Source organism: Lagopus muta, chromosome 7, assembly GCF_023343835.1.
Source record: "Lagopus muta isolate bLagMut1 chromosome 7, bLagMut1 primary, whole genome shotgun sequence".
NCBI classification, from domain to species: Eukaryota; Metazoa; Chordata; class Aves; order Galliformes; family Phasianidae; genus Lagopus; species Lagopus muta.
The window spans coordinates 17,789,984-17,816,973 of NC_064439.1; the positions used below are offsets into that span (position 1 = coordinate 17,789,984).

At 40.2% G+C, this 26,990-nt stretch overlaps 1 long non-coding RNA gene across 1 annotated transcript; it reads left to right on the plus strand.

The window, feature by feature from the left end:
* The first annotated feature begins 1,114 nt into the window (after window positions 1-1,114).
* LOC125695904 (uncharacterized) lies at window positions 1,115-26,863 on the plus strand. The gene is made up of 4 exons (XR_007378090.1): window positions 1,115-1,568; window positions 3,283-3,399; window positions 23,806-23,926; window positions 24,307-26,863. It is a non-coding gene; the product is annotated as an uncharacterized LOC125695904 (long non-coding RNA).
* Window positions 26,864-26,990: the final 127 nt, after the last annotated feature.

The following is a 26,990-nucleotide window of genomic DNA, read 5'->3' on the forward strand; positions in this document are numbered from 1 at the left end:
GTCATTACTTAGGTAAGGTAGGTATGCTGTATACATTAAACGGTATGTTGATTTAAGAAACAATTTTCAAAGCCCCTATTGTAATTGTGATTCTGTGTCGCTGCTGAATTTTTCTCCATCATTTTAAAAGCAAAACTACTGATCACCTTGAAGAACCATGTAATAGCAGCAGGATTCCATTGGCATTGGCTGTATTAGTGTGAGTCAGATCTCTCACGCTATTTATCTGAACAGAATAAATATGCTACGTATTTGTGGACAAGATGCCACAAATGAAAGGCAGGAAATGTTTGTCAAACAAATACATTTGGGGCTATTTTAGTTTGACATAATTTGACAACACACTAAGGTAACAAGCAACATTTCATTTAAGGGGATTTTTTTCTTCGGTATTTTATGTAAATGCTTAGCTACAGATTTGTGTCTAAGCTATTGTCTGCAGTATGAAAGGAAACCATTTCTCATTGCCAGATTCAGGGCTGCTTTAATCTGACCTGACTTCCACTGCCCATCACCAGGTTGTACCCATGTCCACAAGAGGAGGGTGGGATCCCACAGTTATAGTGAGGGTTTTAGAAGCCCCAGAAGAGGGAGGAGAGAACATTCTTCCTTGTTCAAGTCTACAATGTTATTATATATATACTATGGTGATGCCTATTCTTCACAGAGTTTCTTCTTCTGTGCTTGAATATATAATATAATACATGTATGACATTTCTTATTGTATTATTTGCAGGTTAAAATAGTAAACCAGTAAATCTGAGAAGATGATGGGTATTACAAAACTAGTGTTCTGAATGTGGCCAAGGCTTGCATGCTGAACAAATACAACACAAAACAGAGGCACCCAAAAATCAACTTGGTCCCAATTCCCCACTCCTGTGGTGTGGTGCAGTTTATGTAGTCCAACACCATTAGATAGGCAAAAAACTGGGGCAAGGGGGCAGAGATTCAGACTGTCATAACTTCCAATTTCATTCCTGACAGAATTACAGCCTAGGTTAAACACGCCGACCTGGAGGTTTCCAGCCACAGGGGCTGGGCTGTAGCACTGCAGCATTAGATGGCGGTTTGTGCAGAGATCTGAATTCCACTTGCTGCAGCAGTACCTCGACAAAGCACAGAAGGACCCAACTATTCAGCTTTGCTCAATAGGGCAGCCCATTTCATTCCTTAAAAATGCAGAGAAGCAAGATGAATCGTTCTTTCTTGCTGTCTATTCTGAACAAAAAAATCATGAGATAAAACCTGGCTTGAACTTCAAAGGCACAATGTTTCTCTCAGCACAGATGTGAAAGAAAACCGGCCAGGGTAGTCTTTTTTTGTAAAAATTAACGCATGGGAACTGTTGATTCATGGCCTGAACCACTGATTGATCACCTGAGGCAAGCACTGAGTCAGCCCTGGGAGCACAGGTGAAGGTGATTCAGCTTGTGATTGGAAGGAGGGAGCCTGGCTGCACCTCTCCTAGACCCCATTTAAGGGTTGACTGCTGCTCAGGAAGGATTTCTTTCTCGAGATCCTTTCTCTATGGAGTCTTTCCTGTGAATCCACGTCTCTGGATCTAGGTGAGCACTTCTTCCCTGTTTGTTTCTTTTTCTATTATCACTTTCCAGTGATAATCTTTCCAGCTGTGACACCAAATGTGGCAATTGATGTTAACTGTTAAAAAAAAAGAAGTTACAGATTTTTTTGGCATTCATAATATATATAATGTATGAGTTAGTAATCAGCAGTATTTACAGATATAGGCACAAAATTCATGGGAGTAATTGGTGTGAACATTCCAAGTGTTGGCCTTCCAAACATACAACAAAGCATGATCTACTTTCATAGTTTTCTATTAAATTTTATGACTATTAGCACTAAAGGGGATGTTTTTTTCAGCCTCTTTTTCATCTTGTAAGCATGGTGATTTATGTCACAGCATATAGGGACTGCATGTGCAGGTAGCAGGCAGCTGGCTCTTCCTGTCCATCCTGCAGGGCTCTCTGCCATGGGAAATGTTGGGTTTTCTATTGAAGGGTTGGCTTCCACCAGCCCCCATCCTCACAGAGGTCAGCACTGTGAGGAAATGTTCTTTTTTGTTTATGTATTATCCCAGGCTGGATGTGGCTCTGGGCAGCCTGCTTTAGTGGTTGGCTACCCTGCCATAGGCAGGGGGGTTGAAACTAGATGATCTTTGGGTCCTTTCCAACCCGATTCTATGCCATGGGTCTTCCTTCACAATGATTATTAAAAAAAGGAATGAAGATAATGGCTTTTCTTTTTGGCTTAACCCAGACCTTTTTTGTTATTTCAATGTTAGAATGTTTTAATGTTAGAATTTAGTTGGAGTGTAGCTGGCATCAGCAGTTACACACTTCTACATCATCATATTGTAAGATCTAAAATCTGCTATTTCATCCCTCAAGATATTAGTTCTTATTGCTGTATTTTATTAAAAATTGATGCCAAAGTTTTCTTTTCTGCATTTGGAAATCCTTTCAGTCAATTAACAGCAAAACGTAAAGCTTTACATTTGGTGAGAGCTACTGTAATTATATTTACTTTGCAGTTTATTGCCATATGCTTAAAGTGATCGTATGTTTGTATTACACCTAAAAACTTCATTAAAAGAACATTAAAACTGCAAAGTCTGGCATTCTGAAACTAAGGAAATGATGGAAGTCTGTTTTCCTTCGCAACTTTAACACTCTGTAGGGAAATCAGAATGGCTTGCTAGCTGGTTAGGCTCAGAATGCAGCACAGAGGAGAGGCGAGCGCCCCAGAGTAGGATACCAGCTGACGTGGCGATGGTCAGGGAGCCTCTCTGCTCATAAGTGAGGGTGCCAGCAATGGGGGGCGAGGGACCTCTGGGCTCCGTGCAGAAGAGAAGCACCTCACCATGTTCCTTGGTTCAAGTGGGATCTGCAGCATGTAATTAGCAGCTGTGCTGGGTTCAGCTCCTTTCCCCAAGGGACAGCAGGAGAATCTCTGAGACTAAGGTATATTGCTGGGAAAAGCTCCACTATTCTGTACTGCAGTGACATTTCTGTTTCTATGGGCAGTGTGATGCGCTGGCTGCTACAAAGCTGCTAGTGCATTTTGCCTTGGTTACAAGCGCAGGAGATAAAGGTAGCAGTTGTGCTAGGAATAAGAGCTGGGTGCTTCTCTAGCAAAGTGCTAAGGACTGTTTTCTATTTAACAAAAGTTGAAATCTTTTTTTTACATTTCAAGAGAGGCTCGGGAGGCACGAGGCCTGCTTTGATCTAAGCTCACTCTTTTCTCTTTTATGTTCAGGTGTAGCTTCAGATTTGAATATCCTGAGGCTCTTCCGTTCTGGATCCTGGCTTCAGTTCTGAGGCTGAGGTTGGTGTTGGCGTACAAAAGATCTGCAGTGAGCACACAGCTGCACAGGTAATCTCTCCCTTTGCAGTGGGCTGCTTGGAAAACTGTAACCCAGTGTCCTGGTTGGAAACAACAGGGTCCAACTAAAGTTTGTGAGATTGAGGCTTATTTAAATCATTGAGAGTTTGTGCGTTGCTTTTAAATGCTGTTTCTGTGAGCACATAAATCCCACTCGGCAATATTGTCGAACTGCTATTTTATGCCGTGTGCCATGTGTAATGGTATCTGATGCAAGCCTACAGCTTCTCCTTCAGTGTTTCAAACAAAACTTCTGGATGAGTTCTTCAGATGGTTTGTGCTGCTCCTTTTGCTTTAGGGGAAATATGATGTTTTACACTGTTTAAGGAGAGGTCTCCCTTCCTAATATTATTTCATTGGGTTTCTTTCACGTGGTGTTTCTCTGTTTCATTTGCATTCTTTTACTGAGAACCTTAAATGCTTCCCTGTAAACATTAAAAAATCCACTTGTATCTTTAGCATCAAATATAACAATAGAACTTGTTCTTACATCTCTCCGTGGTACAATATAGAGGCATTGCCAAAAGCTATCCGCTATCATTACAAACATGGGAATGGAGGACATATATAAACAGAGAAGTGTAACCTCTTTCTCCAATAAGATTTTATAATAGCAACAGTGAACTTGACCCAGCGCATTTCCTGTAGGGATAAGGTGACCCGCAGGGGTTAATGGCCCGTGGCTTTGCCTTGGGCTATCATCTCACCCAGCCAGTGATTAATCCTGAAGAAATGCCCTTTGCTCCCATCATTATCCCTTAAATGGAGCCTTTAGAATTCAAAATGATTTTGGAATGGAATCTACTGCTGCCCTGCACTCCTTTCATTGCAGGGAACTTTACTGTAACTGCTTGTCACACTTGCATAAATAACCTTCAGAGAGGAAAGAAAAAAAAGATTAAAGGACTGGCCTAGAGACAGGGAATAAAACTCCAGTGCACGCTGCCACTGCCAATAATGCTCCAATGGCAGGGTGGTGCAATAACAGGGGGGTACAACTGCTGCAGCAAGTGGAGGAATATTTGCAGCACATAAGAATTTTCGTGTGCAATCACTGACTGTGGTGTATTTTCAGGCAGAAATGTGTTACATTTTTGATTGTTTACTTAGCTGCTTTCCAGACGTATTCTGGAGAAACGAGGTTATTTTCATAAACTGATGATGGGAAGGTCCCTGCAATGGGAACTCACGGTTTGAAAAGCTGTATAAGGAATTGGGTTATTCCCTTAGACAGACAGAATGCAAAAAAGGCTGAGAATATAGACTGCATTATGATTCAAAACAAAGTTTCATCTCATCTGCTGCATTCTCCTGCACATCCATCATCTGCAAATTGTATCTCCTGGCATAGAGTCTCAGCCATTTTTGGGGCCTATTGCTCATATTTTATTCCTCACAATGCAGTAAAGTCTGTGTTAGTAGAGCAATCTGTGATCTTAGTCACTTCCTTATTCCCTTCTTACACCAGCTGATGGAGGTTTTCATACCTGCCCAGTACTGAGATAGACATGACTGGTACATGCGGCTATAGGAGCAGTTAATTCTACTTGCAGGCTTCTACATTTTAATAGACACAAGTTTTCTAATACAATTTCAATCAATGTTCCAAATTGGAAGTTATTGAAGATTAGTGCCAGACAATTAGTTGAAAGTAACAGCCCTGGAAGCCAGAGTGGCTGCTGTGCCTTTGTTGTGTGTTTGCCAGAAGTGTGACATGAAGGTACATAGTTGGATGATGGGACTAGTAGAGCAGATTGACGGTTGGACTCGATGATCCTGAAGTCTTTTCAGGATGGAATCTAGACCTGTATGTACTTAGTGTTGTGTTTGGTTTTTCTTGTTTGTTTAAATTTAATCTAGCCTTTCACCTTCTGCAGGAGCCAGGGAAACTCATGCCATGCTATTGCTTTGTGCTGCTGCTGGGCCAAGGCTGCCATAGGGACAAATAATGAGAATGCAGTTCTTTGGCTTGTTATTCCTCTTTCTTAATAGCAGTCTCAGTGGTCTCACTTGTGCTTCACCCTTCATTGATGGTGTGTCAGTTAAGCCCTGAGCTGGCCAGAGGATGTGTCAGACTGTGTGAAGATGCAGGACCTCTCAGGATGCTGTGGGAGAGCTACACTTGCCAGAAGGTGCAAGGCAGGCCAGGGAGTTCTCTGTCTGACCTGCTCTCTGATGTTGTGAAATATTTTCCCCATGCTTTTCCTCACATTTTCTTCATATTCCAACATTGAGATAACACCAAGTACAGTTTTGTAACAATAAGGGGAGATTCAGATTGGTTATTAAGAATTTCTTCTCAGAACCATGAGGCATCAGAACAGGCTGCCCAGGGAAGTGGTGGAGTCACCAAGTCACCATTCCTGGAGATGATGCAGCATTGGTGGTCAGTGGGTGGCTGCACTAGATGATCTTAGTGATCTTTTCCAACCTGGATGATTCTATGATTCTTCTATGAGTCTACTAACTCAGTGCTGTTTGTAGCTAAAGATATTCCCCCTAAGTGAAAAATAATCATTTAAAATAATCTGGAAAAGAAAAAAAATGTGAGCACTGTTTTTTTTTTTTTTTTTTTCCTGATGCCCAAAGAAGGCATTAACTGTGCTTGTGATATTTGCTTTTTTTTTTTTTTTTTTTTTAAGATATATCCTCTTGCTTATATTTCATGAAGAATCTAAGCATGACAAGCTGCTGGTTCATAATCATCAATAGTTGTATCTTTGGCTCTGAGATTTTGTTTAAGAAAAGCGTTGGCACACATGAAACCTAAGTGTGCAGAAGACTGCCACAGCAGGTTGGCTGTCCATCCTGCACTGTTCTCTTGGAGGAAGGTATGTGAGGCAGTCTGAGGTGTTTACTCAAAGGCAGTGATGCTCTTGGTTTGTTTCATTTCTTTCTCATGTTAAATACATGCCTGAAAATAATTTGTTATGAATTCTGTTAAATTCTCCCAAATGTTTTCATTCTGAGTGTGGACAAAACCTGGCACCATGGAAACAGAAACCTGATCAAGACCTCTAAATTTTATGATGGTATAAATAATGGTAATAATTTGATGAAGCTCTTTGAGTAACAGAACAACAGAGCAGGGTTTGGTTTACAGCCCTTCTCCGTTCCTTGTCTGTATGCCTAGTGCTGCAGATTGCTTTTTCACATATTGCCTCCTGCTAGTAAGAACGTCATAAATGCCCACTTAAATCATGGAGCCATTTGAGTTGGAGGGGACTCTTAAGGATCATCTAGTCCAGCTGCCTTGCAATGAACAGGGATACTGGCTAGGCCTCAGAAACTGACAGTTTAATCCCTGTATAGGGTGACAACTTTGAGAACCTGAAGGAGTGGAGACTGTGTTCTTACTGCGGCTTAGTTAAGGCTTTAACTTGGTAGTACAGAAACTGGACAGAGATTTGAACTCAAACACATCACGCTGTAAAGAGAGCAAACCCAGTTGGTTCCACAATGCTCCTCTGGGACACTGGAGAGCCTAAGACTCACCTGAAATCCCACCTATTCAAAACCCAGGCAGAAGGGAATAAAGCAGATTTTCAGAATTTGAAATCAGAAACTTTTGTGACTTTTTGTTTTTAAACAAGATTGTTCCTGTTCAGTTCGGTGTGTTGGAATTCATGGCACATACAGATGGTGTGGCACATAAGTGGCTTTGGCACTTACTCCCTCCTTCTCTTGTCTCTTTGCACAAAGAGTTCAAACACCAAGTATTACTCAGAGTAATTTAAAATGAAGACCCTTGTTGTTTTGAGTAATATTCTGCCCTTTTGCTTCCAGCGCTTCAGCTGATCATTGTGACCTTTTCTTAAAGAGAGGCACAGGGAGATGTACTGCTTTTGCTGGCAGAAGCAAACTGACTGCTTCCTAAATCGCCCACGAGAAATGTTTTCCTGTGGCAAAGTGATATCTGTACCATTCTGTGTTATAGAGGCTCTTATGCACTACAGAAGGGGATGGAATGCACAAGAGATCCTTCCAGTGCAGCAGTGTGGCTGGTGGCTATGTGTATTCCCCAAATGATTTTTTTCAACAGAAGGGGAGTGGAAAGCCTTCTGGAGTAATTCCTGTTTGCAGAGGTTTTAGTGCAGCTGCCAAGTAAGGGCAGTGGAGCCAGGATTGTTCCACAGAGACCTGTGGCATTGTAGCAGTGATGTGGCCATATATCATCAGCCTCTGTCATCCCTGATCTGTGGCCCCTCATATGATAACACAGAGCACTGCTGCTCCTTTACTGACTTGGTCCCTGGTTAATCAGTTTGTTCAGGTTTTGAACGCTGTATTCAAGCGTATTTTTAACAATGAAAAGCTTTCTGTGTTAAAAGAAAGGTCCTACGTATTTGAGTCACGTTCTTTTCTTTGCAATCGTTTCAGTTTTTGAGTTACTTGATTTGTAGTAGCTGTGGCTCATTATGAGAAGTATTTGTCAGTGAGGACGCTGAGGCACGCACAACTCTACATGTGAAATTTAATTATGGGCATGGGAATTTCCTGTCCATTCCCTTGAAATATTGCTGCTTAAAACTTGATAGACTGAAGGTTTTGCAAATTGAAAGAGAGAACCATGAAGGAAGATAGACAGAGGGGTCCAGAGATGTCTGGTGTCTGGGGAGCGAAAAAAAAAGCCGGGTTCCCTTATGAGCAGTGAATGACCTTGAAGCTATTGGAACAGAGGAAAAAGAGGACACCCTAAAGACACAGGGATGCATGATGAAGCCTGATGGCAAACAGTGAGGGATGGGTCCTTGGTGAGGGCTGGGAGAGAAGAAAGCGGGTGAAGTGGAGTGAGAAAGGTTAGGGCTGGAGAGAGATGTCTGGCCAAGGAGGCTTTAAATCAGGCTGTGAGCACAGGGTGTGTGTGGATATTCAGTACAAGGCATGCTGAAAAACAACAGGATAAGGTGGGAGTAATTTTTATTTCCTAGATTTGCTTTGTGTGTCTGTCCTAAAGTCAAGAATATTCAGGGCAGAGATAGTGGCCAGGTTTTGCTGCTTTTGCTCTAGCTGGAGGTCTAGCATAGCTGAGGGGGAGAGCTGCCTTCCCTCTGGCTCCTGCATGGCACAAAATGGATGGCCAGGTCCCAGCAGGAGCACATGGCAGTGTTCCTGGCAGTGCAGTTCGTAACCCATCCAGCATGAGAACGCGTTTCTCTCCTCCTTGTGAGCAGAGCTCTGACCCCTGATTCCTCTCTGACCACAGCATGCTTCCCCCACTGGCTGCTTTTCACCTCTGAGCATTCAACAGATTTCAGCTGAATGCTGTTAGCTTGGTGATGGAGCTGCTGCCACTTGTGCAGCTCCAGGGAGCTGGATGCTGTCTCCACGCTCTTGGGATCAAAACTATCAAAGTACAGGCAGGCAGTAGGGAGCTGCTACACTGTCTTCCTCAGCCTGCAGATGGTGTTTAAATGGTGATCTTTTGTCTTAACAGAATGCTAAAACTAGAAACTCAATTACAGTTGATTTGCGTTCTTAACAATTTCAGGACCTGATCATTTTAGCAAAACATTTGAGCAATGAGTCTCTATTGAACTGGTAGGCAACTACATCTAAAAGATAATTCTCAGCTTCTATCTTGTTAACTTCAGGTGTCTTTCTCAGTTGTCAGCATTCATTGGCATGTAGGAAATTTAAAATGAAGGTAAATACATTTCACTTTATATTGGGAGGGGGAATAGTTTTCTTGTGTTGATTATATTGCTTGTTTTCTTGTTTAGGATGGTGGACATTCTTGCTCTCTTGATTTAGACTGTGGAGAAGGTGTGCTGGGTTAGCAGCGGCTCTCCCTGATAGCATGCCCAGATATTCAATTGCATGGCCAGAGCTCCAGCTGAGGGCTGCACAGTTCTGTGTAGCTAACACATAGAAACTCAAGAGCTATATTGTTTAAAATCAGAGATAACTCCTCAAAGTTAAAAAATGTTTTTCCATTTGGACAACTTTCTTGATTTATAACTTTATCTACAATCAGATTTAAGACTGTAAGCCCAAGCATTGTTTCTGGAGGAAGCAGAATGTGGACTGTTTACAATAGGAGCTGTTAGTAGATCCAGCTGAAGGGTGGAAATAAATTCATGCAATAGTGCTCCATTGTGAGTTTTTTTTTCTTCAGTGCTATCAGACATTGGACAACAGGATAAAAATATACAACCAGTCTTATTTGCAACTTACTTCAACATAACACTTCCACCATAGCCTGCATTGCTCAGTGCTGGAGTTGCAGTCTACTGATGTGCAGATAACGTTGTAGTTCCACAGTAATAGCTCTCTGTTTATTGCATACTCAGTTGTTAGGAAGTGAAAACTTCAGAAAACTCCAAGCTCTGAGGAAAAAATAGTGCAGACATCTCAATTATGCTTAGCTCACTAGAATCTGAAACAAATGTTAATTTCATACTGGTATTGAGTTAAGAAAGCATCTCTATCAACTTAGTTGCAGTCTAAGAACTCTCACACCTCTAAGGAGAGTGAGAAAGGGACTTAACAAGAGAGAGGAAAAGTGAGAGAGAAGACTTGATGTCAGGTCTTAGTAGTGAAGAGGAAGAAAGAGCAGCTCACTGTAGATTGCAGCAGCTACCTGAGTGGGGATGGGGTCAGAGGAGAGAAGAAGAGAGTCTGGGAAGAGTAAAACGCTTAACTGTTATTTGTCCAAGTGGTAATGCTGGGATAAAATGTAGTACTGTTAGTGTGATTCTAACATGTTTCCAAGCATCAAACCAAGCTGACTCACTTGCTGTCAACTGTGATTCTACTAAACTCCTACTAAATTGGCAAATGAAAATAAAAAAATGAATAGTTAGCCCATAAAGAGCTAATTTTTACGCTGGTTGACCATATGTTCTGTGCCATCTCAGAGAAATAAAGAGCTGAAGAGTGTAAACAAAAAAAAAAAAATTGGCCAGGTTCTGCTTTTTTAATATTTTCTATTTCTGCAGGCATGCAGCATTCTGACAGCAGATTGGATTCAGATCTCAGTTGCATGGTGTAGAAGCAGATTCCTCTACTGATTTGCATCAGGGTAACATGGAGTAGAATACAGATCACTTATGTGTTACACTTTCTTCTTTTGGGAATGTGATTTACACAGAGAAAGGCAGGTCAACTTATTGAATACTCATTCAGTTGCAGTCCTGTTCCAGGGAATATACTTAGCTTATAGACTTGTGGGGTTATTCTGTGTTAATGCCAGGTAGCTTTGTCTTTGAGCAAGAGTTCTAGCTGCGTTAATATTCAACAATCTTAAAAGATTACAGTAATTCTTGGACTGGAGGTGACAGAGGTGCAAAAAGTATTTATAAAAATCCAACCTAGGCTAGCCCAAGCTTTTTGGGGCTGCTTTTTGGTCAGCTTTGGGGCGCCTGTGTAAGCCTGTCTCTGGAGCTCCATCAGAGCAGTGTTCTTCTCTGACACAGGTGGTCTGACAGATTATAGGGTGCTTGGGCATGCAGAAGTGCTTAGGAAGGTAATATGCCAGGTGATGCAGCCCTGGCAGCCTAATCTGACTCATGAGCTGCTGCTTTGATCTGGCCTTTGCACTGCACTCGTGTGCTGTTCCGTATTTTTTAAACATTGATAAATTTCTCATTTTCCTCTGCATTTGTGTAACTTGTGTAATCAGTATGAAGTGACTTGAGGTCTCTGTAAGTGTTCCATAATCCGTGCTTGGGAGTTGTGTCACATTGATTAGGTGTGATGGTTTAGGATCATGCGATTAAGGTTTTTGTTTATGTTCCTTGCCTGAATGAGAATTCATACACTTAAGGCAGAAGCAGAGAACATTAAGTGCTGTCTTCCTGCCTACTCTATTAGGGCAAACACTATATTTTCACATGGGATCTTCTAGAATGGTTTCTTGTTATTTGCAAAAGGGTTGTGGCTTGTTTTTACTTCCCAGATTATAGTGCAACTTTGAATTAGCCATTATCAATGGCTGCACTGTTGGCTGCCTCTGTTAGCTGCACTTCTCCAGTCTTACTTCAATCTGATGAAGAAATGCAAGCAAGGCCATTTATCACAAAAATTAGGACAGAAAGAAGCTTACCTACGGTGAAAGGGAACAATAGGATAACACATCCTGGGATCTAACAAGATGAGAGCTAAAAAAAAAAATAAAAAATTCATGTACCTGACTTGAAGGGATTAGCTAAAAATCAGCCTCATAAGAATATTTTGTTACAACAAGAAACTGCTAGTGGAATCAGATAGTCTTTTGATGCTGTTACAATTCCTTTCATAGACTGCGCAGACAGGCCTGGTCCTTGAGCACATCTGCCAGTGGAGCAGAGCTTTTTCCCCACTGTTCCAGAACTCTGGACCTTCCTATTCCCTTTAAAGAGAATCCCTTTAGCATAAAAGTCACTCTTACACAGCCACTAAGCCTGCCGTACAGTTCCTTTTCCTACTACATGTGTTTGACATCTGTAAGAAATACTGTTGTACATGGTTTGAATATACAGCCCACCACTCAAGCCGTGCAGAAAATCTGGAGGATATGGCAGGCGCTCAAGGCATCTGAACAGAACTTTTACTGTTTGAGAGGTACATGGAGCTTTAACCAGAATGATCTCGATTAGCTGGAAAAAAAAAAAAATTAAAAAGTATTTCTGTTTTAAACATTTATTGGTGGGCTCAGTCAGTGATTTGTAGAATGAAAGCAGTGAGACTGAACAGCAAATGTTTCAGCAGTAGAATTGCAGCTTTTCAAAGGTTTAAATCTGGGAAAAATCCTTTGATTTCTTCCTGTGCTCCATAGGAAATGATAGGAACCATGGCGAATCATTAATTCCAATTTTCAATTCGTCAGAAAATTTCCTGCCTTTCTGTCTGAAGCAAATGGATCATTCCCCTTCTGTGAATCAGAAATTTAATCTGTGATTAAATTTTCTACTCCTCTCTTATTAAGATCAATGTTTTTCTTTATTAAAAAAAAGTTTCCCTCTTGTCTTATATTTATTTACTGATAAGAGAAAGATGATATAAACTAACTCCAAGAATTATAAAGGCAACATAAAGCCAGGGAGAAATACGCCCAGCTCTGCAGGCATCAAATCCCTGGGTAAGATTCTCCAACCTGGCTGCAAAGCAGATTACAGCTGCACTATTAAAGGTGAGTTCCCAAGGGGCTTTCTTCCCACATAAGCTAACTGGAAAGCAGAGTGGTGGGGGGAGGATGGTGAGGAAAGACGTGGGCAATGTTAGGAGATCTGACCTGTTTCTGCCTAGATGGAGTAGCTGTAGAACCACCTCATGGTTTAAGGCAACAGTCCTGTAGGATCCTGGATCCTCTCATCACCTCAATATTTCGGTATTTTCTGAAGGAACTTGGGATGTAGAAGAACGGTGTCTGAAATATGGGGGGCTGTATGGGCAGGTAACTGAGAGCTGACCTGGTACCTGGATGCTGGCTGGTCTTCTGGCCCAAGGGGGTAGACCTCAGTGGAGTGTGGCCAAGAAACTCCGGCATGGGCTGAATGCTCCCAGACCAGAGCTCAGCCTTTATAGAGAGCCCTCTGATTACTGGGGCCTGGTACTCCCCTGCCCCCAAAAGCACCATGAATGCTCCCACCTCCCAGAGCTGCCCTTGGCATCTCACTACCACGTTTACTGGTGGTGGGCTCTTTGGTGACTTCCTTTATCTCTTCTGGAGATTCTGTCTAGGAATTCTGCTAATTCTCCAGTAGGTGCAAATATGGAGTGTGGAAGAGAGGAAAGACTGTCATTAGCTGGAAGGTTCTTTGCAGGATGAGTTTTCAAGGTTGTCATTTCATTGTTGTTAGCATGCACAGTTTCCACAGGATGTCCAGATAGTGTAAATAATCAGGTTTTTAATGATTTCTTTAAGTTGCCTAGGACCCAAAATAGACCAATTGGAGCATGTGGGATGTACTCTATGCTGTGAGGATTTCCAGGAGATCAGCTGTTAAGACATTCCATCTGTGCATTTACCTTTTCAAGGAGGCACCTGGAGGAGTTGTGCCTCTTTTAGCCACCCCAGAGCAGTACTGGCAATACTTTCAGAATGCTGTGAGCATTGAAGGGTGTGCTGACTGTAAAGCCCACATCTGTTCCTGCCTGGATACAGCAAAGTAAGCAAAGGCAAACCGAGGTGACAGTTTGCAGGTGTCTGATCTGTACTGTTTGACACAGCCAGAATGCAGCTCTGGTTACTGAACTCTGTGGCTGCATCCAGAAGGACTGCATCCAGTGACAGGTGGATGGAAACTCCAGATTAGCCCTGTTGATGGCTTGTTGTCACTCTTCTGCTCTAATGCTGCCTGTGCCAGCTCCCTCTTTTAGGATGAGGAAGATGAGGTGAAAAAGCTGTTAGCAAAACAGCACAGATACTCCATATTTTTTTTTTTTTTAAGATTCCGTGCCAGACAGAATATTTTTCAGATGAGATGGCTGTTCTTACAGGTGAATTGCATTGATTCCTCTGCTTTGGGAAAGGTCTCTGACACAGCTAATGGAAAAGGCTCTTAATTTTACAAAGAGGGGGTTCTGTGATTGAAGTTGTGTCAGTTTTTGTGGGGTGTGTTTAAGTAAGAGAAGTAAAAGATATCCAAGTACTTTCTCAGGCTGCTAGAAAATAACTGGAAAATGCCAGCAAGTTTATTTAAGAAAAGGTTGGCCAGTGCCTATGTCCTACGTGATGTCCTGTTCATAGTAAGATGTGTGCTCTAGACATAAAGATGATGGCAGCACTGCTGCATTTATTACTTTGAGAAGTGCATTATAGCCAGAATGAAACAAGGGGGGGCATCAGGTGTTGAAGTCAGGATAGCTGTGAATGTTGGGTTCCTTGCCATGAAAATCTTCCAGTGTGGTTCTGTAAAGGTGAGGATGTTCCTCAACAGCTTGGGCTCTGTTGGTGAGGTCTGGGTGGCCAGTGTCCTGGAGGCTGATGATGCCCTGAAGTCCTGTGGCTGGGGTGGACATGACATGGGATGTGATAGTATGAATTTCCTTCCGGTGGCTCCCCGTGTGGTTTTGGTCAGTGGTGCTGAGGGTTCAGTCTCTCACAGGAAGTGTAATTTGAGGCCTTTCCACACAGCTTGTTTTTATGGCCAGGCGTACTTTGCAGTGTGTATGTGAGGACTGTTTTTTGGCAATCAATTTCTAGTACAAACCTCCAATCTGACAGCATCTTGTCGAGCAGAAGTCTGATCCAAGCTGCCCCAGCCCACAGATCACCATATTCAGACAGGTCTGATGCCAGGTGAAATCCAGAGCAACTCCCATTTCCCATCAGTGTAAGGCACTTAGAAGAAAGTGTAAAGGGGTCATAGATCTTACTGAAGTTTCACTTGAGGTGTGGAGGTTTCATTCTGTACTTTGTGCCTCGCAGCTCTGGGCACTGAAGCTGTCTTACAAGTTACCCAAGGGTTCCCTCAATGACAATCTCTCACCAAACACTCTTTCACTTCTCTGTGAAATGCGAAATATTTTTTGGAACAAAGTGGCCTTTTGCCTCAGCATGATTTGGAGCAGCATAGGCCTGTAGGATGCTAATGTGCTCTGACGTGCACTGCAAGCTGCTCTGGCCTTCACCTGAACCAGGACAGAAGTGGGGGGAAAAGGAAACTCGGATCTAAGACTGGGATTCAGTGTGTCTATGACTTATTAGTCTTGCAAAAGAAATGGGGGATAGCTGAAGTTATTTGCAAGCACAGGTTGAATGTGACAGTTTTGCATTTATAAAAAATGAAGAAAAAAAGAAGGGGGAATAATTTAGTTTGGCATTTCCTAAACCAAATGCTTTGCTTTATCAAACCAGATTCATTAACACACCTGTATAACTGGGAAGAGTAGGTCAAGGCAATATACCTATGAGCTGAAGTCTGCATCCAGGGCAGTTCTCTGAACCAGGAGATCAGGTCAAATTCATCTGGTCAAGGGAGACTAAAGGTTTGAGATCCATGTTGGAGATACAAGAGGAGCTGGAAGGAAAACAATGTTTTGTTAGACCTGTTTATAAATGATTAAAAGTGAGCTTCTGATGAGCGTTTTATCCCAAAGCCAGACAAGAGTGACTTCCCTGTCCCTGTCTGGAGTGGCGTTTCTGTGCAACTCTTCTTAGCTGAGCTAGGCACAAGCACAGCTGACCGAAGTGAGGGCATGTCCTGGGGATTGGATGCATGAGTGCAGATGGAGGAGTTAACATATATTCTTGTTTTTGATTTGGAATTATGGTAAACATTTATCTACAAATGCAAATCAGATTCAGTTTATGAAGATTGATTTCCACATAATTTGACCTTGTCTAGTAAGTCTTTTTGACCAGGTGAATTATGGGGACTTTACGCTGATTTATTTCTGCTTATGCACAAAGCATGGTGCATTTGTTCATTTATTATGCATAGCACATCAGACTCGGGAAGATTATATCATTTGAAAATTCAATTTCATACATTTGTGCGTTAACACAGACCTCACTTCAGCTGTTTGACTTCCTATTGCCCTGTCCTACAACCTGAAGAAAATCCCTAAAAAACAAATGACTATTTCCTGCATTCTGAATGTCAGAGAATAATCCCAGATCTGTCACTGTTCTGTGTATGCTTCTGCTGGGGCAGAAGAAAAAGACAAAACAGTGTAATGTTACTTTAAGGATTTTACCCTAATCTGTGTCCCCGAAAACCAACATGGCCTCATTATTGTTGTACAGCTGTTTTATCACTACACAGAGAATGTGCCAGTATTTGGTTGCTTTATCCTTATTCAGTATTCCTTGATGGGTTTCTATTACTGTCTTTAAACCATAACTGTACCTTAACCAATCTGTGCGAGGGGAAGGTAATTATGATTTTAATTACTCTTCTTATATTATTACTTTATATTTCAGTTGAAGTAACTTTCTTTTAACTACCTTTATTTTCTTTTTTTGCTTACATTTGAACTTTTAGACAGCATCATGTACCTCCTTTAATCCTTTAAATGTTCCTTCTAGAACATTTCTTATTGTAGTGAAATCGTTTCAACAATGACATCTTCAGCATCTCCCTAGACACCTCTTTGCATCTATTTCAACAAATTGCAGGCTATTTGTCAATATTAATTGTTTACAGTCTTTCAAGCTGTCCATGATTTATCTCAAATTATTTAATACAGATCCCTCATTTTTAAAAGAAATATGAAGCTGAATTATGTCATTGAGGCAATTAACTCCATAAAGAGGGAGTGGGGATATTCTGTCCACTGAAAAACAGTTGTGCTTTGGCAGCTGTGTGGTAGGACAGTAGATAGTCATGTATATCCTTTCAAGCAAGTAACAATAAAAACATATGTATATAGATGTGTATAGACACACAGATATGTATAGATAGATTCACACTTTTACTTTGTAATAGAATTGTGGCTGTATTAGGGCTAACATGTTTTGGGATTCTTCACCTGTATGGCCATATTTAGAGGGCCTTAATTATGCAAAATGTGTGTGTGTGACAGCATGGAATTACACTGCCAAAAGAATTAAGGTGCCTAAAGAGATGCTTGGAAGATCTTTTTAGTAAGTTTGAGCTTCAGACTTGAAGTTAAATCAATTCTAAAATAATATTAGGTAGATTTTTCTCATAATAAAATTATGAATATTTAAAGAGTAGATACCTGTTATCAACTTTCCAGTGATAGAAGCAAGCAATGAGTCCTATGAGGAACCTTTTTTTTTTTTTTTTTTTAAATGATGATAGAGATCTAATTTCTAGCCCCCCAACTACTCATTTTGAGGCTGAATAACATACCTCAGACATGTACATTTTCAGTAGAAAAACATCCACATTTGAGAGGAAAAATATATTTCCCTGAAAGAGGCTGATAAAAATTAAATAGCAGGTGTTTGAAACTGCTCAGCTGCTTAGAAAGTTAGAGTTTGATGAAAGGAAAAGAATTTGTACCCAAAGAGTAGCCAGCATATTAAAAATGCATGAAAAACTGAAAGAAAAACAACAAAAAAAATCCCAACAATGATGTTTTGTGGAAATTTGTGATTATAATCAACTTCACAGTAAATCATGCAGCTTTACAGCTGAATGTTGATAACTCATGGCTCTGCTGAGAGTCTCAGAATATTTAGTATTTTTTCCAAAGCTCCAACTCTTAAATTCATATGATTACAGCAGGAATTCCAACTTTAATTAAATTGGAGTAAGTCCCTGCCTTCACAAGAGAGCTACAAGACATGTTCATGAATACTCTAAAGACTTAGAAATCAAAAGGCAGGTAAAAGCAACCTGTAAATTTGTTTGTGTAGACTTTTATTACTTTTAGATTGTAAATAAATTTTATTTGTTTTGTCTAGAGACTGCTTTATTCAAAATGAGTAACAATCCACAATACTGAGCTGAAGACAGGAACACAATGAAATGAAAGCCTGCACAGCAGTCTTTAATTTAATATGGGATTGCAAAGTGACAAACTCTGTCTTGGTAAATGAAAGCTCTTGCAATAAAGGTTAATGAGGTTAATGAGCAAAAATGTAATCTACCTTACTGGCAGAGAGAAGATCCACCTAGCTGCAGTGTGTACCCAAGATACAACTGACATTCATTACCAGCTGTGTGTAAAGAACCCAGTAAAGGGTGAATGGGCAGACAAACTGTCGCTTTTCCCCACTGTTACTTTTGGGTAATAAACTCGCTGACATAACCAAAGAACAAGAAGGCTTTGTTCCAAGAATTACAGCGAATTTTCCCCTTTGAAACTCTGGGATGTCCTTTCAGTGTTCACTGTGGTCAGCACCTGGGACCGGAGTAGCTGATAATACATAAACAACATTACTGAATTTGCAGGATTAAGTACCCCGAAATTAGGAAGGGCCATAATCAAGGTTTTGTGTAACTCCAGTGTTTTATGAGCTTGAGTCTACTAATGAGGCTGGTAAATCTTAGCACTTGTACAAGGTGGAAGCCTAAGGAATCCATTTCTCTACATGCTGATAAAAGTTGATTTCATAGAAGATGCTACATGTGACTGCAAATCTTGCTTCAGAAGCATCTCTGATGCAGCTTCTGATCAGTGACATGCTATCTCTTTAAGAGAGCAACCACAAGCAGTGCTCAGTCTCTCCTCTTCAGACACCCTCCAGCAGGTATCACTGTGTTCCCTACAGGTGAAAGGAATGTCTGAAGCTCCAGTCACTGGGTTACAGAAAGCTCTGCACGAGTTTTTTTTTGTTTTTTTTTGTTTTTTTTTGTAAAAAAAAAAAAGCCAGCCAATGGTAACTGATGTGAAAACCACAAAGATAGTTGCACCTTCTGTGAGTACTTACAAAAAATAACCTGGAAACTTGGCACAAAGAGAGGTGATTATTTTTCTTAAATGTCTTTATAACTTTTCAGCCCTGCTTATAGTCTTATATAAGAGGGGAATAAAGGACTCAGTAGAAAAAAGGGAAGAGTCACAAATGTTACAGGAAAAGCAGCAGAAGAAAGGGCTTTTCAGGGTAAGCAGAGCATCTTGTCTAAACAGCCAGAGGAAGCAGGCACTTTCGTCTGCACTGAAGAATGGCTTTCCAACTTGAAGCGGTTATGTAGATACTGGCAAAAAAAAAAAAGTGAAAGGATGTGGAAGATGTCAAAAAGACATTTTTGAGCTTCTAATCTGGGGGCTGATGTCTGCATTTTTGAATTCTCAAGAGAAGTTGGTTTATATTTTCTGACCTCTTGCAATTGATAGCATCCTTTACAAAGAGGCTACTTTTCAATTTTTGCTTTCCAAGGCAGGGATTTGTGTCAGAATCCTTGTTGCAGAGCTCTGTGAGTGCTGAATCCACTCAAACTGAAAATCACAGGAATGTCTTAATGCAGAACAATGTTTTTTTCTATTCTAACTGAAAACAAAACCTTTCTGATATTTGAGCAGATATAATAAACCAACTGAGATGGATATGACGTTATTTCCTTGAGCGTTTCATTCCTCCCTTAGATATTTCAGTTGTTTTGCCATTTGAGTTTTGGAGATCTGTCCAGTTCCCAGACACAGAGTTTCATGAAATGCAAATGCACATGAAATACTGTAAAATGCCACCTGAAGTAGGTCCTTCCTGGACTGCTTCCCCCTGCTTTTTTCATCCCCAGACATCTTGTCCCTGGAGGGAATTCACTGCATATTGCCTTAGGCTGCAATTATTTGCTTCAAGCTCACACTGGGTGCGTTCACAGCCCTTTACAACAAAGCTAACTCAGGTTTCTATGCTGAAATTGTCCCTCTTGGATAATGCTAATTAAGGTGAGGGTGTCTGCAATGTAAAATTGCCTTTGGAGAGCTGTGCCTATGCCAGTACTAAGGGAACTGCTGATGGTAATACTGTTTCTAGGCCTACATCCCTTGATCCTTACCACCACAGTGCACAAAGCTACTGAAACTTGTCTAAGGAATCTTCCTGTTCAGATGGACAAAGAGAGAGGTACAGGTGAGGGCACAGTAATGACCTTGCAGTGACCTACAGGATATTTATACTAGCAGCTGGTGAATTGTATTAGTTCAAGTTAATAACTCTTGTTGGTCTTGGGTCAACCAATATAAACTGGATATAACTTTATATTTGATTTTAAAATGTTTTCTATGTAGTTAATATTGAAGTCAGGGCAAAGTTCTAAAGTGCTTCTTTATTTCTGCCTGTTGTGGTTTTCTTACACCCCCCAACATTTTTTGCTTCCAGTCTTTCTGTCCCTTTTCAGCTGGCTGTCCCTGCTGCCTGGCTCCATCCCTGGGCAGCAGCAGCCGTAACCGCAGGAGGAGGCAGCGTGTGGTGAGACAGAACTGGGGGACCTTTCAGTAGCTTCCAGTTCCCTTCAGAATTAGTTCCCTTCTCAAGGTGCTCTTGTTTCAGATCTGTCATGAGGGGTACTTGTGAGTTATCCCTGTGCGATTGACTACACAAGGAAGAATGCAAGAAAATTGATTTTGGCTTATTTTTTAATGGGAAGAAGTGTTAAATCACCGTGAAGTTTTGTGGAGCTGCTTCGACTGGCACAAGGAATGAGTCTGGACAAAATTTGATGTTAGTTTTGAAGCTCTGTACTTTCAAGGGTGTTTCCATCTCATTATCACAATGTGATCTTTCTGTGCACTTCATGACACTTTGCTGTCTTTGTATCTTTGCTGTCCAACTGGGCTCTCGTCAATGGGATTGCTGTGCTTTCCCCAGTGAAATTGTAAGCACTCATGCTTGTAGCAGAAGTTTTACCAAGCATCTATTCATATCGTAATGGATTATTGACATAACACAGCAGACTGTTATGAAGTATTCCACTATGTGTAATTAGAGAGTATTTAATCCACATAATAAAAATCCATATGAAAAGTTGTTGTAATTCATGCCCAAAAGCTGCTTATCTAAATGAAGTAACTATTTTGCCCTATAGATTTAGAGATGAAAAACAGTTTTGAAAAAATCTAATGTAAATTCAAGATGACTAAAAAGGTGCTTTTACACAGCAATCCAGATGTGGGCAATTTGATTTTTTTTTTTTTTTTTTAAGAAAATAAAATGGCATATGGATTTGAGCATTAGCTTCCAACTTTCACCTTGGATCATGTTTTTTACAGCCATTTCATAAATCTTTACTTTCCCACTCCTCGTGCCTTTGGGAGGATGCCAAGGCAGGATACAGGAGCCTGCTCAGGGTCTTCCTGCCAGGGCTGGGGGAAGAGTGAGAGAGGTGCTCTGCACTGTGGCACAGTGTGATGTTTTGAACAATTCATCACCCCATGCTCCCGCAGAATGGGCAAAAGGTCGAGCTAGCATCTGTATGTCATTTAAGATCCAGTCAGGTATGTAAAGTACAGCGTAACTGGGAATTTGAGTGATTCATAGACCATTGCTGGATGCTCTGTTTTAGGAGAATTTTAGGGTTAAAAAACATGAGGGCACAGAAGCTGTGACTGATAAAGCAGTCTGGAACTGAGCAAGAAACCAGGAAGTAGGAAGAATTTTTCATTCCTACAACCTGCTCAGGCTACCTTCATGCAAGCTTTTACCAGATCAAAACTTGTAAAGAAATCAGTGCTAGCAGGAAAACAGAGCTCAAAATGTTTATAAAGATGTTTATTATTTTAAATTTTTCTTATCTTTTACGTGTCTTACTAAAGAATGTCGTAATTTCTATTTTGCTAAGGAATCTCCTTGAGTTCAGAATTAGGCAAAGCTGAAGGATATTAACTTTCATTGCACAGAGAGGTTTAGTTCAGCTGCCACTGCTGCTTGTTACGTCATGGTGAAAATCTGTCCCTAAGTAGCCTGAAAACAGACAAATGAAATGAAGAAAAGAAAACAGAGGTAAAACCTCAGCTATAATTTTCACATCAGCCTTTAACAGTCAGAATACAATACAGCCATTTTGTGGTATCATAAAGGGTTGTTAGTTGCTCTTCTGGTGATTTAAAGCCCTAAAATTGTCAGCATAGTCTAGAATATTATCGGGCACAAAAGAAAACTACACTGCATAAATTCCGTAGTACCTTTTCAATTTGGCATCAAAATAATAAACTCAATTACTTGAAGAAAGGCACACGTAGGGAGTACGGTAGTCTTGTCATGGCTTTTGTGAACTGGTATGTGTGTGCTGAATTATGCAGAAGTGTAGTTCACAAAGAACAGAAAATTTGTGCTGACACATGAAGGTATGGCAATATTCAGGTGAGCAAGTCCTACAGAGCAACATTTAAGCACCCACTGCAGAACTCTTACTTTTCCACCTGGGAATTAAAGTCAAAATAAGAATAGAAGAACGGGTAGTAAGTCAGTGACCTTAATTCTGGTGCTTAACTTTTGAGTATTTTCCTTTGTAGCCTTAACGGTGTTTTTTTTGCGTAATTCAAGGCAATCAGAGTCATAAATTCCAGGTTCTTCCACACACACACCATAAAAGTGCATGCTTTCATGTTTCTCAGCTGAATAGCAAAGATTTTGGGTTGTATTGAAAACCGAAGAATGTTAATTTTAGAGTATGCATGAAGAACTTGGGGCTATAGTAGAAGAGACCCAAAATGTGCTATCAACCCAGGTATCAGACAGAGCTTTCAAGAAACAGGACTCTGAATGTCTGAGTTTAAAAAAAAAAGTGGCAAACGTGATAAGGAATGTTGAAAGACATTATAAATCCCTTCATCAGAGGGAAAGAGATAAAAATAATAACACTCTGTAGCTAAAAAATATAATCTGTAGAAATCTTAATGAAGCCTAATGACTCATATAAGCCGTATTGTTAAATTTACTATCCTCAGTTTACAGATAAGAAAGAAATATGAAAATGAAGACCAGTATTTTTGGTGCATAAAATTTTGCAACTTAATCCGTATTTACTCATCTGAGTGTCATGTCCTTACGTGTTAGTGAAAGAGGACTCAATTGAGTCCTTATTGCAAAGTAAAAATTAAACTGTCATGTAAAGGAGGGAGATATTTGCAATGAAGAAAGAAAGACCCCCAGTCTGTCAGGCAGCTAATGATTAGTGACCCTAACAGGAGCTGGTTGAAAGCAGGATGCTGAAAGCTTTTTAAAAGGCCAGTCACCCATATGTCTTTCCCTCCTGGAAGAAGAATGTGTATTTCAACAGTTCTCAGTCAGCGTCAGTTCAGTCTTCCCTGTCTTCTGGAGCTGGCACTGGAATTCGTGTAGAGCAAGCAGGCATCCATCGGGTTTTAGTTCCTGTGTGCTTTAGTTCTGCGGGCTTTAGCAGAGATGGTTGCATTACCAGGTATCCCTATTGATTTCTATTCAATATTTCATCAGATGACAATCTTAGTTTCAGGAATTCTGTTCTGTAATTTAGCTGAGTTAAGTAGAAGTTGCAACTCCAAGGTTTTGTTTTAAACAACCTCTTAACAATTTTGATCCCAATTCACACTGTGAAGATGCTATGAACAGCATTTTGGCCTACCACATCAAGTTATTACATTTCCTTTTCTTTTTCTTTGGCATGGTCTACCGTTGTTTTATGTCATTGTTGTGTTGATGTTTTTTGGTAATTTGCTCTGAATTTGGCTTTCTCTCGAGTATTTATCTACCTAAGTCTTCACGCTGTCATGTACGGGTGAGCAAGCAAAATTATCCATGTGGGAGATGTGCAGACTCAGCTCTGTCCTCATAGTGGGCATTCAGCATTGAGGAATCTTATGGCCCCATCTTCACAGTCCATCTGATTTGGAGCAAGTCCCCATGTCCTTGTTTAAAATTCTATAGAGATATAACAATTTATAACTGTAGCATTTCGATGGAATGTGTATATGTACATAGGCAAATAATATAAAGTATAAACTTTTAGATTCCATAGCAATATGAACAAACAAACAAGTATAAAAACAGTGATCTTTTCTCAAATTTTTAGCTTCTTTTTGGCAGAAACTTCACTAGTTGTCTTTAGAGTTACTTGCTTCTCTCACTTGGCGTAGGATGCTGAACTTTCCCTGGGGAACCTGTTCTTCCACTTCAGATGGCTGCAGCTGTTGTCTTCACTGCCTGAGGGAAATGTACATCCTTGGGAAGATGTTCAAAGTTGGATTCAAATCCTGGGTATGTTGGGATCATTGGTGCTATCTCTGAGAACCTAATGAGGAGATCAGTGGGTTCTTCAAAGTCAAAGAGCCTGGAGAACAATCTGTCCACCTACTGGGTTGGTTCATGTTTCTACACCAATAAGATTTTGACTAAGACTGTTGGCTGATTTTGGTCAGAGGTAGGTCTACAAAGGTTGATTGTTCACCTTTATTTCCAAACATTCCCTCCAAGACCTTGTGTTTTGAAATCATGACCCTTGAGACTCTCCAAAACAGCTGTGTCTGACTTTGTTGAGATACACAACCTTTAATGATACTCACTTTGTTGCTGCCCAGGCTGATTAATAGAGAACTGACATTGATTTACTCTTCAAATTGTTTCTCTTTATATCCTAGGGTTTACCAGCTCCCTTTGTGCCATTATGTGACTGCCATGAGTGAAAGGCATACACCTTTTTAACTTGAACATTCCTTTACACCAAATGTCTACCAGAAGGGGAAGCACAAGACTCATGAGCTTCTCTTCGTTTTTTCCTGAGAGTTGGGCAAGCTTTCCTCTCTTTTGTTAAATATCCCTGCAGGAACTCCTAACACCATGAGCAGAATCAGTAAGTGATATCAACAGGGGCTCCTGGAACACTGCCCTTCTCCTTTGAAACAGGGTAGATTAGAAGAACCATCTTTGAGCAAGTTCTTCTTCTGGAGTGTTCAAGACACAAGAGCAGACTAAAATCTCTCATTCTTTTTTATGATTATGAAACTGTGTTATCACATTATTCCTGCACGTTAGTATAGACAGAGTAATTTTTTGTGGACTTAGATTTACTTGTTTCTTGTATAAATCAAGACCCTTCAATCCATGATTCATTTTAATTTTATTTAGAGGGATATTTTATGTCACTTCATATAATTCCACTGAATCAACTTGGTGGATATCCTTTACTACCAGCCAGAGTTTGTCCCCTATCTCTTCAGTGTCTGCAGAAAAAAATGCCTATCTTTCCAATTTTTGCCCCTGTGCTGCTCTTGGTATGGTGAACTAAAGTGCTGCTTTTCAGTGCCAAATCCTCCCTGTGCTGAACTTGACTTCATTTGGCAGTAGGCAATGGCTCCCTGGATTACAATTTACCCACTTATCCTGGTTGGTGACATCCTGGTAAACAACAGAAAAAATGCCAGTGGCCACACATAGAAGGTATGTTGAAATATGATGATGATTTATAGGATATGATAGGACTTTTGACCACCTTGTTTGAAGTGCCCTTGTCAATCACATCCATGTTCTATCATCATGTGAAGGGTTTTCTATTGATGTTTGTGGAATGTTTTTGAGGATCCCAGAGTTTCCTCCCATCATGGGCTTGTTCCTCATTATGTTGTAAGTTGTCCTTTTAGCTTTGCTAAGATACTTTCCAAATCAATGACTTCTTGTTCCATTCTTCTCTCAGTGGAATCAGCCTTGCAGTCATCTCAGTCAGGAAACTAAAAGGAGATGGTAGCCCTTATGGACAGAATCTTGTTTACTGTATCTTTTAGAGTTTACCCTTCATTCCAAATACCTTCCTAAGTAGTGTCAGAATTGTTTCAGTTGGAAGAACAATTTCTATCAGCTGTTTCTATGCTAGATTATTTCAGGGGTGAGCTGTCTGGCATACCTATGATATTATGTCTCTTGCACTAAGACAAAAATTATTTGGATAAATGTGCTTGGGTGTAGTTACTCTGACAGTATGAGTGACACTTGACCACATATCTCAAAGAAAAAGAGTTATAGATAAGCTACCTCTCCTATGCTACTTTTCTATTCAATTATCCATTTCATTATGGTCTGTTTTCTACTTAATTTCTTTATTTTATAATTTAAAAACAAAACAACTTATCTTCAGTACCTGCTTTTTTTTTTTTTGTCTAATATCTGACATTTCCAATCCTAGAATAGAAACAACACAATTTCTGGAACAGCTGCAAGAGTTAGCCTTTCCTAATCCTGTCTTGCCTTTGCTTGCAGGTCACCACACTCACCACAGCACACTGTTCCATGAGCTGAATTTTCATTTCAATTGATTTTAATTTCAAAATTCTTGCTGTAACTGCATATAGAATAATACTTGGGTGCTGTGTCCAACTAAACAGCTGCAGTCTTTTCAAACTCAAAGTGATTATCTAGTCTTTGCATTTTCATTTCTCTAACAATTTTTGCCATGATTTATTCTTTTTAGCTCTTTGTTTATCTTCAGCTCTGATCTGCAAACTTTTGCAGAATTATTTTGTTTCTTACAAGCACAATGAATTTGCCCAAAGGCTCCTTTGATTTACATTTTATTTCAAATCTTTGTGCAATCTTTTATGTGTTTCCTTGCAAATCCACTCTGGTTGCATTTCGTAGACTTCTGCAGAGTCTTCTGTTTTGTTTTGCAATTGCATCTTTTTACGGATATACAGTTTAATACGCATAAAGCAGCACTCATCTCCTTTTTGAATTCTTGTATAAAACTGATATATCTCCAACTTTGCATTTCTGTAACTGAAGAATACTGTTTATTTATTTAGGAATATAAGAAATATTCTTAGGAATATAAGAAAGACTTGACTTGTTTTGCCTCCATTTTTTAGTGTGCTTCCTTGAAGTTAGAGACATGCTGTAGTTGCTAATGGTTCCTCTAAAATTTCCTTTACTTGCTATCTTGTCTGCTACTTCTGTATCTATTCTATTGCCAGCACTACGTGTTTTTTCTGTGCTGGCAGTGAAAATGAACTGAAAATTGGGATTTATAAGTACAAGAAATCACTATTATACCCAAAGATAAGCTGATGTTGGGAAAGATCTGTGTGTCCTCCTTCATCAGGTGGGTAGCACTGACTGAATGAAGCAAAAGCTGCTTTTGAATGCTTAGAGTGCTTTTTAACAGGAGTGTTATTTAGTGTTCATAGGTGTTATGTACTTAAAATGATCTCTGAAATTAAATGAGGAAGGAAATAAATGAAATATTTATACACCAAATTTAAAAGACAGAGATTAAAAATTGGCTTATAATGCCTTACTGTTTGGAGTCCTTACACTCTTTTGAATTATTTAATGT